Raw genomic sequence first — 11,149 nt, 5'->3', positions numbered from 1 at the left:
GTCATGCAGCAGGTGTGTCTTCATATGCATGCTCCACGAGGCGTTCACTGGGCTGCCGTCAAGTAGATTCTCTGCTATATCTGTGGCACTATGGATCTTGGCGTCACTCTTCACGCCTCCGCCGACACCGCCCTCACCACCTACTCCGATGAGACTGGGCGGACTGCCCTGACACTCGTCGCTCCACTTCGAGATATTGTGTCTATCTTGGACCCTCACTCATCTCGTGGTCGTCCAAGCGGCAGCCTACGGTCTCTTATTCCAGTGCTGAGGCTGAGTATCGTGTGGTGGCCAATGCCGTTGCCGAGTGTTCGTGGCTTCGCCAGCTTCTTCAGGAGCTCTCTTGCCCTATTGACCGTGCCACGGTGGTCTACCGCGACAACGTCTCGGTGGTCTACCTCTCCGTTAACCCGGTGCAGCATCGACGGACCAAGCATATTGAGTTGGATATTCATTTTGTTCGGGAACATGTGTCCCTTGGCCATATTCATGTTTTGCACGTCCCTACTTCTCAACAATTTGCCGATATCATGACCAAGGGCCACCTATTCCTGCCCCCCCACACACACAACGACATTGACCCACGAGGCGACTCCTGTGCGGAGCAAACAGAAGGTCGTCGCCATCGCCAACGTCGATGGTGCGCGTGTTGTCGTCGCGCACGGTGAAGCCGCCGCCTCGGCCGCGCGAGCGCATCCAGCTCATCCCCCGGGACGTCTCCATGCTCTCCGCCAACTACATGCAAAAGGGCCTCCTCTTCGGCCCGCCAGCTGACCCCACGCTCCACGTCGCCGACGCCCTCACCGACGCGCTCGCCAAATACTAACCCATCGCTGGCAGCTTCCTGATGGACAAGCACCGCGATGACCAGGCGAAGTCGTCGGCTGCTCGGTCTCCATCGACTGCGATGGCTAGGGCGTCGAGATCCTCCACGCCGTCACCGACGGCTTCGCCATCGCTGACGTGCTTCCTCCCTATGTTAATGTGACACTGTCGTCCAATCCTTCTTCTGGCTCGACGACGGCATCAGCAACGACGGCCAGGATAGCCCCCTCTTCATTTCCCAGGTCACCGAGCTCGTCGACGGTGCCTTTGCCAGCTTCGTGTACAACCACACGCTCTTGAACGGCACCGCCTTCTTGGACTTCCTCTACGCTTGGGCCGAGACTGCACGCTCCAAGATTCTTTCGCCTCAGGAACCCCCACACCCAAGGTGGCCCTTGTTTGAGCATTGGTCGCCCAACGGTGGCGCGGCTACGCCATCGTGCTACCGTGTACCGATGTGTCAGAACTCATTGAGCGGCTGTCCCAGCCACAGCTGCGTGAGCCCATGCTCCACTTCTCGGCGGAGTCATTGGTGGCTCTCAAGGAGAGGGCCCGAGAAGAGCTCCTGGCAGTCGAGGACAAGGTGGGCGCCACCGCCCTGACACGGTTCCAAGCGATGACATCTTTGCTGTGGCGGTGCATCACGCGCGCCCGGGGGTTGGCGCTGGAGCAGGAGAAGGTGTACCGTGCAGCGATCAACAATCGCGGGCGTCTTCGACCGGCGCTGCCGGTGGTGTGCTTTGGGAACACCATCTACGCTGTTGGCACGGAGGCAGCGCGACCGTGGCAGCTGCTGGCGCACGATGGGCATGGGTGGGCGGCGGCTGTCATGGGGCACACAGTGGCGGCCCACACGGACGCGGACATCAGGGCACGCATGGCAGCATGGATGGCTAAGCCGATGGTGTACACCCTGAGCTGGTTCGACCCTTGCGGGACCATGATTGGGAGCTCACCGCGGTTCAGCGTGTACAACTGCGACTTCGGCTGGGGGAAGCCGGTGGCGGCATAGAGCGGCAAGGCCAACAAGTTCGATGGAAAGACGTCCTTGTACCCCAGCTAGGAGGGTGGAGGCAGCATGGACGCGGAGCTCACGCTCACGCCGGAGCACATGGCAGCGCTCGAGCAGGACAAGGAATTCTGGGCCGCCGTCTCGCTGGACGCGGCAGCGCCGGAGGGGAAAGCTTGAATCTTTGTCGCAGTCACCAAAGGTAGCTGCAAGAGTTATCATACATGGCTGCCTCTTCGTTTGTCTTTTTTTTTGAACGAAGGCTCAAGAAGAGCCCGTCTTTGAATTAACAAAGCCATCGATCGGCCAGGAGTACAAGAACAAGAGCACCACACAACATCGGCCAAACGATACAAGAGGGCTGCAAGAACAGCTTACAACGCTACACCTACAACCGGCAAACAAAAGATTAACTATGAAGAACTGCTAGTTGACGATAAGCCCACTACAGCAAGCCACCAATATGACTACGAGTGAAGCCTCGAGGATCAGCAACTGGCAGAGGAATCGAACACAGGACTAGAAACCAGCAGAGGAGATGACCCAACACCTGCCCTCTCTAACATCGAAGGGGATCCCTTCCCCTCGCCTAGGCTCGAAGGCGTGCACCGTCGAATGTAGAGACGCTGACTCGAAAGCTTGAGCAATGGTTGGTCTCGAGTCTGGGCCAACCACGGAGCACAACCACAAGTCGGGCACACACACATCTGCAACACCGCAGACACCGAAGGAGGCCAATAGTAGAGGGTAAGCCGCCAGAAGAGTTGCCGAAGTGAAGGAGGTACCGAGCCACAGAGACTCGATAGACACCAGCCTCCCACCTACAAGCTGTTGCACACAACCCCAAAGCACCAAGCTTCCCCAGGCGGCGCCTCCAAGGAGGACACGACGCACCTGGCGCCACTGCCGCCCATCCAGACGGGATTCGAGCTTTCGCCCAGGAAGATTGGCCGGGGTGTGGAGGGGAGCCCACAACGGCGACTCCAGGGAGTAGAACGACGCCAAAAAGGTGCCGCCGTCGTGCTGGAAAAAAACCAAATAGGGGTTTCCCCCGGGCTCTTCCCACACCGCCAGTTTGGGGAGCACCCCGCCGGCACCGCATCCAGCGGCCAAAGGCCCCAAATCGAACGAGCCAGTGGAGGAAGAGAGCTGAGAGGGGGAGCCTGACCTTCAAATCTGGAGCGGAGGAAGGAAAACCTCGCCGCCCCACGGCCGCAATCCGCCTACTCCTCGCCGCCCGAGCAGCCGAGGAAGCCGGCCCGCACCTCCCGCGCACGCCGCCAGCCGGAGACGGCGTCGCCTCGCCGCCAAGGGCCGCCGCCCTGGATCCGGAGTCCTTCACGAGAGAGAAGCAACGGAGACCTTGCCGCAACCGTCATCGGCAGCCGCACAGCCGCTGCCCAGCGACCGCCTTGGGTGAAGACAAGGGAGACCCTAGATGCCCTCGAGCCGCCCTAGGGAAGGCAGCGCGAGGCAGAAGGGGGGCCCTCTTCGCTTGTCTCGGTTCTACTCCCTCCCTCTATAAAGAAATGTTATATCGATTAGTTCACTGAAGTAGTAATCCAAACACTTCTATATTTATTTACGAAGGGAGTATCAGTTTATCATGTCATCACAGCGTAAGAGCATCTCCAACAGGCACCTTATAAGTAACCGCTTTTTACATCATTATCGGATAAAGACGTCGTTTCAGCAGATGCAAAATTTGTATTTTGGTGGTCTAGGTGTGAAAAATCCTCATACAAGCTTTGGCACTAAGGGTTCGGTGGGAATGGTTAAGACGGACGGACCCCAAGAGGCCATGGCAAGGCCTTGTGCTCATGGTGGATAAAGATGCTCGGGCAATCTTTAAGAGCTTAGTTACGATCAAGGTGGAAAAGGAGACAGGGTCCTCTTCTGGAGAGATAGATGGATTCATGGGTTCTCAGTGAGCGATATCGCTCCAATGCTAGCGGAGCGGGTGAACACTAGAACCAAAAAAACCAGGACAGTTTCTGCGGCACTAACAAATGAACGCTGGAAGCTGGATTTTGAGTCGGACTCTTCAGTGATGTCACTACTGCAAGTGGTGCACTTGAGACATGCTATCGCCATGGTTCAAAGATCCAGTGAGGCTGAAGATGGGTTCTCCTAGCCGGCGGATCCTACAGGAGTCTACACGGTCAAGTCAACTTACAATAGACTTTACAAAGGATTGGTGAGATCACGCACAGCTCAGAGCATGCGGAGGAGATGGGCACCACCCAAGTGCATGATATTTGCTTGGTTCGCGGTGCAATGTAGACTCTGAACGTCTGACAAGCGTGCTAGGCACTGTCTTTGGAATCACCCTTCGGCCTGTTTCACTTGTTTGCAGGACAAGGACAATGCAGACAACATACTGGTGCAGTGTGTATACGCCAGGGACGTATGGTACACGGGCTTTGATCTGCTGCACACCAATGTCATCCTAATAGAAATGATGGATACTTTTGTAAGATGGTGATTAAGGGCGACGGTTCCCGGCAAAGATACGCGGGGCTTCAATTCTCTGGTTATTGAGCTGGCTTGGGCGCTGGGGAAGCAAAAAAACGCTAGGATGTTCCATAGACCAGAGCAATTCAAGTCACTGGCTGATCTCGCGAAGCAAATTCTAGATGAACTAAAAGATTGGGACCGTGCGGGTGTGAGTGTAGGAGGACTAGATCATTTTGTGAGGAGTTGATTTACTTTCCTTGAGTGGTGTGGGTGTTCTGCATTTGATGTTCGCATCGGAAGTTGGATTTTTGTAATCTATTTGCTCCCTTCTATAAAGGTATGGCACGCCATTGACGTACTCCCAAAAAAAATAGATGCAAAATATTTATTTCAAATTTGCAACACCTTCAAAATAGAGCAGCAAATTAACATATCGCGTCGCGCCGAGTCATCAACCGTTGCGCTGAAAGTTCCCGTGCCGCATCGAGTTTGATCATCGCCTGTCGCCGCCTAGCGACCCGAGGAGCCCCATGAAAGACTCCTCCGAACCTGCGGCCGCCGATGCCGCTCTGACCCTCCTTGCCATAGTTGCATCGCCGGTTCCTGACGGTTCCGCCGCCGAGGCCACCGCCATGCCCCCCTACTCAATGCAGCAGATTTGCGCCTCCCAGGACCCGGCGCCGCCACCAGGAAGGAGCCAACAACATGGACGAAGGCCGCCACAACCAATCATAGAGGCAGCGACGGGAAGACGCCGCGCGCAAACCCTCCGCGGCTTCGTCCAGGGTGAAGAATACGAAGGTCAACGCCGCTATCCCCCCTGCTTCGTCGCCTATTGTGGCTACTTAGTCGGCGATGGTTGATGTTGCTTTTTGTGCCCCCACCTCTAGTCGTGGAGAATGACCTGTGAACGAGCTTTGTAGTATTGATGATGATACATTTTTTTAAGTTTCACAAGTACTGTGAATGAAGATTTTGTCTCTCAAAAAATTTCCTCCCAAGAAGATGAAACACAATATGATGAGGACAATCTTGGCATGGATAATGAGGGTTTTCTTAACGCTTCACAGGGAAGAACCGTAAAGTACAACACCAAAGTGTGTTGCTATGTATAATTTGAAAGAAAGTCTCTCTTGATGCCGCCATCGGAACTGATCAACCCATGAGCGCATATTGGAAGCGCATGAAAAGAGTATTTTATCAGCACAACACAACTAGTCATGAGCATCGGCTCCTCTCTGCCACAGTTGGAGAACAATAACCACCGGATATAAAAAATGGTCTACTTGTTTGAGCAATGTGGATCGCATGAACCCAAGTGGTTGCAATGATAGTGATAAGGTGATTGTTTGCTACATGTGAGTGCTTTAGCTTTTAATTATGAAGATATGTTGCTAACTATGTTTCTTAATTATGAAGATGTGTTGCTAACTATGTTTCTTAATTGTGTTCTAGCTCATGCTTGCTCAAGGTTTGTTCCAACAAAGAGGAAGAAAAAGGGGAAAAGTTGAAGAAGAAGGAAGACCATTCACTCTCTTACGTTGTTAAAAGGAGCTTAAGATGAGGAGAAGTGGAAGAACCGAGACTTGTTTGAAAGTCCAAGGAGGAAGAGCTTGGTTGTTGATCGTCCTAATGATGATGCATCAAGTAGTGATGAGAAGATGAAAAGGAGCACACTCCCCACTTGATGCCCTTTGAGATCCGGTTTGGATAGCGAAGGTTCCCATGGATTTTCCCCAAGGAGTTACCCTTTGTTACCAAACCCACGAGAGGATGAGCACTACGACAAAGGCTCTGACAAGTTATTTATAATTAATTAAATTCTAGTTTATCAACTAGACCTTTAGCAACCTTTTGGGTGTAAACACTATAGTATTAAAAATAGACATGAGTTGAGGTCTTACTCTTATAACTTTATAGTTGTGCTCAGGATCTTAATGATATTAAACTGTGGTATGGAAGACAACCATCATGTTGTGCTTGTGATGCGAAGATGTGAGGAATGTGTTCAAAGTATGTCTTGACCAGTGTCCGACCTGCATCAAGAGTCAGTCGTCTAACCGATGGCCTTTACCGTCGTGCAAGGTTACCTCGGTTATTAAGAATAAATATTTAGAAAAAAGCATTGGTAGTTTAATAACTACACCTCATTCATCCTCAAGGAATAGCTTTTCGCTACTGTATTAACCCCTTCTCTCACTGCTGTTCGAGAAAGCGTTCCACGTCCCCCTCGCTCTTTACCTTCTCCTTGGTCGATCTTCGGGATCTTGGGTACTTGGGGGGCCTTAGACCAAAAATATGACAAGAGACAGTTCCGTTGCAATTGGACACATACAAATAAAGTCAAGCATACAACCACATTCCAATGACAGCTTCCACAAATACATCGGGTCGCAAGGCCGTGCCTCAACCCATTGCCTGGCCGAATTACTCACACATGGCGATATGCTCGCAAGATGAACTCATTGAAGACGACATAAAGATGAATGCTTGATTGTTAATATGTCATACAATATTTGTCGGTTGCGATACACCAATTACAAGTATGACTAACGAGATGGATGGCTGCAGTGATGATGGTGGTGGCGGCTATGAAGATGAGATGAGAAATAGCATCAGCTGGAGTTAATGGAAGTTGGTTCCGGTTCTCCATTTCGAGAAAAGTTCTCTTCCTCTTGACAACTAGGCGTCGACCCCCTTATAGAAGTTGGTCAGGTGGACCCCCTGAAGCTGATGGTGGACAGTACGAGCGCGTGAGCTCATACCAAGTATCGTCTTGCGTTCTGTTGATTTGTTGTGCCTCCAACTGCCTTCTCTACTCCACCAAACTTTATGTTTTCTTGCGTTCTGTTGATTTTCCCCAAGGACTTCGTGATCTCTCGCATGCATTAGTCATTAGTGGCAATATCAGTCTAATTTTCTTGAAAATTCTGGGATCATCCGGTTTAAACAACGGTGCAAATGAGCGCAAAAAAATATCATTCATCAACCTCCCTGAGCTTAAACCTTGATTTTCCTCGAGCAACAAAATGAAACTCAACCGTAAGGAACTCAATTGTTTTAAACCGAAATAACAAGAAGATTTTGGTTCACTTACGGTTGATACGCCTAGATACGCCCCCCCCCCCCAAACCCAACCCAGTTACATGTTCATCCCCATACAACTTGCCTCCGATCTGAGCTAGTTGCATATCAACCCTGGACACATAACTTGCCCCGACCCGACCCAGCTGGATATCCACCCTCCACACACATCTTACCCCGGCCCACCATAGTTTCATGTCAAACCTTAACACGCAAGTCCACCCCGACCCAATTGCATGTCCGATTTCTCAGCCTACCCGACCCAGTTGCATGTCCACACTTGGCTCACAACTTGTCCCAAACCCAATCTACTTGCATGTCCACTAGACACATCACTTGCCCCCCCTCGACCCCGTTGCATGTACAACACTACTGCAATTGCAAACGCTACCAACTTAAACACTTTTAGTTATGCAATAAGCAATTTCCAAATAATGTTGAACATATTTTTAAATGCATGACAAATTATTTTTAAATACAAGATTAACACTTTTTAATATTACAATAACATTTTAAAACACGGGATGAATTTTAAACTAACGTTCAATAATTTTTGATGCATGGTGAAGATTTATTAAATTTGTGAGATTATTTTAAATAACATTAAACATTTTGGCACGCCAAACATTGTTTAAGTACCATGTGAGCATTTTTAAATACAATTTTGAACATTAAAATATGCAATGAACTTTTTGAGCCTATTTTTTTAATGATTTCAAAATATGCAGCGAACATTAAATTTTTGAGTCTTTTTAGTTCCACGGGAAATTTTAAGTTTCGGGATTTAAATTTTGTGAACATTCTTAAATCACGAACTTATTTTGAAAAATTCATGATTTTCTCTAGAAAAATGTACTAACATTTGTTAATTGTGCACACAACACACGTTATTTTGATATGTCTTTTTCTATAGAAGAATAACAACTCATAGTGTGCCTTGTCTATCAAAAGAAAACAACGTATAACTGAAAACAAAAAAGAACAGCGTACAACTTATAAAAAAGCCCCAACCAGGTTTTTTTATGAGACATACGCCCCAACTAGTTAGCCACGTAGCACGGAACTGGTCTGGCCTGGCAACCACTCTCATCTCATTCATTGTCGCGACCTACTATTCCGTGCCTATAGCGACGTGAAAGGGAACCGGCGCTCACTGCACCGCCTGGTTGGCTGGCCCACGACATGATGCGCTGCAGATTGTATTTATAGCGCGAAAACCCCCGAATTGAGGGAACCGGATCCTCTAACATCATCAAGGCAGGAAGTCATGTAAGCTACAGCGTAAACTAGTGCAATGTAAAGAAGAAAAGTCAGAGTACTTTAGGAATACTGTATGGATCTACTGTAGTAGGTATTGTACGTAGTTACTGTTTGATAAAAATAAATCTAAAATTAATTTTATTGCATCATAATTTTGTTTGTATGTAATTTTTGTAGATTTATACAATAGATTTGTAATTTGCAAATTAATTCAAGTTATTTTAGTCTTAATCATATGAATGTGAAGGAGGAAAGTTAGGGTACTGTAGCTTAAATGACTTTCCTTCGTGATGTTAGAGGATCCGGTTCCCAAAAAGTGGCTCTCCTAGAGGAATCAAACTTGCATGGTTACATTCATGTACATGTTTGGCTAACCACTAGAGATACTTAACTGACTGCATCGCGAATAATTAAAGAACAATTGTAGCCACGCTATTTATTTCACAACATATTGTACTGTTTATTTTATCGCTTCTATTTGAAACATTTTGGGAAAACATGATTTTTATTTAAAAATGTGGAAAAAAAAGTAAATTCACATATTTTAAAAAAGTCACATGCAAAAAAGTTCGCCTATTCAAAAAAAACTTCATGAAATCAAAAAAAGTACATCTATTTTAAAAAGTTCATGAAATTGAAAAAAGTTTGGGAATTTGAAAAAGATATTGAGTTCGAAAAGTTAACAGCCTTAAAAAAAGTCCATGAAATTGAAAAAAAGTTCACTAATTTGAGAAAAGTTCACGAATTTGAAAAAAGATCATGAGCTTCAAAAAGTTCACGGATTTAAAATAAATGTTAATGACATTTGAAAAAAAAATCACTAATTTGGTCCCCTCTCCTTCCGCTTGCCGCTCGGACGACAAGAGGAGGGGGACCATGGTCTGACGGCAGTGGTTTCTTTAGAGCGTGGGATATATGTGTGGCTGGTGGGAACTCCTGAAATTATTTGTATCCCAAACTCTATGATTATTGAATAAATGTGCTTTACCCCCTAAAAGAAACAATTAGGACAACCCAAACAAAGGGAATAACAAAAGCAAATGACATCACTCTTAGATGTGACCTAATTATGTCACATATAAATGTGCTCTAGACGGACCCTTTGACCATATACATGGAGATCGTTTATTGTGAGTTATTAAATCAAGTTAGAAAACATCCATGTTTCGGGCTTCCCAATTGTGAGTATTTTATGTGATTTTTCATTCAGAAATTAACTAGCAACCGAAGATTGATCTTCATATAGATACCTATGTGTTGATCCAAGAAGGTCATTATCTCTGTTAGTGCACTGATCGTGCACATGTAGAGACTGATATTAAAGGCTGCGAGGAGGACAAGGGAAAAAATTGCAAACCATGCATTGTCGTGAAAGATCGAATCACCATTAGGCTGATTGTAATGGGAGTATCATAGGTAGTATCATGCATGTCAACTAAGCAATTTTGATGAGGTGGCATAAAGTTAAATGAAGAAAGAAAGCCTTAAGTATCATATCATGATACCGTATTATATTAAATGATGTGCTACTTTGTGTCATGCATGGCAATAAATGTAGTCATGTATGATACCAACATATAATACCATGCATTACTGCTGTAGTATCATACACTAGTATCATATGCATGATACTACTATATGATACTCCCCATTACAACCAGCCTTACGCGCACAAATCATCAGCTATCGTGTCGCCATGATAGGTTGTTCCAGTCGATATGTTGCCTGTCTAAACTTCGACCAATGTGTTATGAGTTATGACGAGCAGCAAAGGGGATGTGCAAGGGCTGGATTTGATACTTAGGTATGTATTTTCGGCGACCTTGATCCCTTTTTTATAATACAACAAGAGTTGATTCTATATGTGTAAGTATGCCTACATCTTTGTATTTCCTTCATCTGGTGAAGAGTGTACGCTTGGATTTAAAATTTATCTACAAAAGAGTGTATTTCTATCTTCCTAATGCATTTTAAAGTAAAAAAAATGCTTTCCTCTCATCACACGGTAATCAAGACCAATAACATTTTACACATAGTCTCCTTAATTTTTACATGCAGTTGGTTCATTGGGGTTGAATAATTAAAAAGGAGAGAGACGGTGGCTTGCATCTTTCCAATGTATTTTTTTACTTCACTACATAATTGTCCTAAAATTTTTATATGTACACTTTTTACCGGACAAAGGGAGTAGCTATCAAGTAAATTTGAGTGTCATCCAAAGCAGCGATGATTTTTCATTAAAACTATATGAGCGCAAGCTATATCAAGCGATTGCTCATACAATGATCAGTTACGTTCGTATATGTTGAATATACATATGTTATACACACAATAATGTTTTGTAGCAAAGTACTTTATCGCGTATTTTGGAATGGTTTGCTTGTCAGTTTCATCTGCGACAACACTATGGAATTGTTTAGCAGTATTAGCTATAGGTAGACACGCCTTGGCTGCAAATATTTTATGCGTGTCCAGACAAAGTTAAAAATTTGTGAGGCACAATATTCCTCGCTT

The 11,149-nt window shown here is 46.6% G+C and overlaps 1 pseudogene; it reads left to right on the top strand.

Annotated features, from left to right (window-relative positions):
* Positions 1-637: 637 nt before the first annotated feature.
* On the top strand, positions 638-2,014 carry LOC119292616 (annotated as a pseudogene).
* Positions 2,015-11,149: the final 9,135 nt, after the last annotated feature.

The sequence above is a fragment of the Triticum dicoccoides genome, chromosome 4B (genome assembly GCF_002162155.2).
Source record: "Triticum dicoccoides isolate Atlit2015 ecotype Zavitan chromosome 4B, WEW_v2.0, whole genome shotgun sequence".
Taxonomy (NCBI): Eukaryota; Viridiplantae; Streptophyta; class Magnoliopsida; order Poales; family Poaceae; genus Triticum; species Triticum dicoccoides.
This window is presented reverse-complemented; position numbering and strand designations above follow the sequence as displayed.